General features: G+C 29.8%; 1 protein-coding gene across 1 annotated transcript in view; it reads right to left on the bottom strand.

Moving 5' to 3' along the window:
- LOC118343102 overlaps nucleotides 1–1,733 on the bottom strand; it is a 6,710-nt gene that overhangs the window by 2,902 nt on the left and 2,075 nt on the right. The window lies entirely within an intron of this gene.

Raw genomic sequence — 1,733 nt, 5'->3', positions numbered from 1 at the left:
CAATAACGATATATATTTATTTATATAAATAAATATATATATATATATATATATATATATATATATAAATATATATGTTCCTGGTTCTGATTTTATAATCAACCTGGACTTATATTTGTTTTACATTTTAATTATTTTAATGCTAAATGATCCCAAAAAATAATAATGCAGCATTTAATGAATTAATTGTACAATTAAAATAGGCATTAATAAATAAGTGTATTAAACTATGAATCAATAAATAAACTAAATGAAAAAAGTAATTAATTGTGTCATGTTTAATGAGCAGTGAAAAGAGGAAAAATGAAGTATTAATAAATGGTTCAAATTAAATAACTGTTACACGTTAATTTATTTATTATTATTATTATTTAACTATTCAAAGCTTTCTGTTAGCTCACTTTGTTTATTTTTTATACATATTTAGTTGTTTTCTTTTTGTAAATGGACCTGATTGTAATCAAGTTTCAATAAAGGTTGAATGAATGTTTATATCCCAATATTTTATTTTTATGACTCATTCATCTTTGATCGTTGTATAAAGGGAACTTTACACTTTTTCTTCAACCTTTCATTTTAATTTCACGATGGTGCTCCTTTACAGTTTTGTCTAAAAATAAAAGCCTTTTGTAATGTTCTATTTCATTTTCTGTTTTTGTCTTTTTATTTAAATCATTCTTTACTGTTTGAACTCATTTTACTGATGAATCTTTACTTTTTGCTCTGTGTTAAACTTTGTACTTGTTGTTTACAGAGACTGAGATTATTAATGTCTACATATTGATTTATAAACATTCATATTTAGAATAAATATGAAAATCAAAGCTTCATTTAAACCCAAACAAATACTCATGTGTTGGTTATGTTATTGATCTAAATGTTAATAAAGTGATCCCTTCAGTTTCTCAGTGGAAATTAGATTTTAATTTCTGTCTTTCTTTTAAGTGTTTTTGGTGAATCTGAGTGAAAACGAGTCAGTTTGATTAAAAAAGGACATTTTATTGTTAGCAGGTGTGCAGACAGGTGAACTGTTTCCTTCCTGTGGCTCCAGTTTGAGGCCGGCTCAGCAGAACACAACACCAATAAATAAACAAACAATCATCAACAGTGACGAAGCAGCTCCGCATTAAAACAACAAAAAGGCACAAATGGAAACAAAAACTTTAAGTCGGGGCTTTGAACACATCACCTCCTCCATCAATCAATAAATAGATCAATAAATAAACAATCTGACAAACATTTCAATATTCGGATCGGAAATGGATCAATACAGTGTGTGTTTCCGATATTTTGTCCACCTCGTTCACACAAAGGGACCAGAATCTGGATTCAGGTTTACAATCAGCTGATCAATCAGCTGATCAGATCACTGAGCACTTCCTCTTTACTCAACATTAATGATTAGTCACTGAATTACATCATTAATCAGCCAATAAGTCAATAAATCAGAATGTGTGGAAATTATTAAACATAAACAAGATGAATTATTGTTTGTGAGGCCGGTGCTGCATTCACTGTCCTCTGTACGTTTCAGACTTCCTTCTATCCTCATTAACATCCAAAGTCAACCTGCTGTTTCTTCATTCAGAGACATTAAAGCACAATAATCAATAACCTAATTATTAATCAATACGTCTAAACTCCAGCTAACTCATTACAGTCGGTTCACCTCACGAGGACGACTTCTGCATCATTACGTCAGAGTGTGGGGCTAAACACAGACACACAGAGAG

This window comes from Morone saxatilis, unplaced genomic scaffold (assembly GCF_004916995.1).
Source record: "Morone saxatilis isolate NCDOM2014 unplaced genomic scaffold, NCSU_SB_2.0 Contig9, whole genome shotgun sequence".
Lineage (NCBI taxonomy): Eukaryota > Metazoa > Chordata > Actinopteri > Moronidae > Morone > Morone saxatilis.
This window is presented reverse-complemented; position numbering and strand designations above follow the sequence as displayed.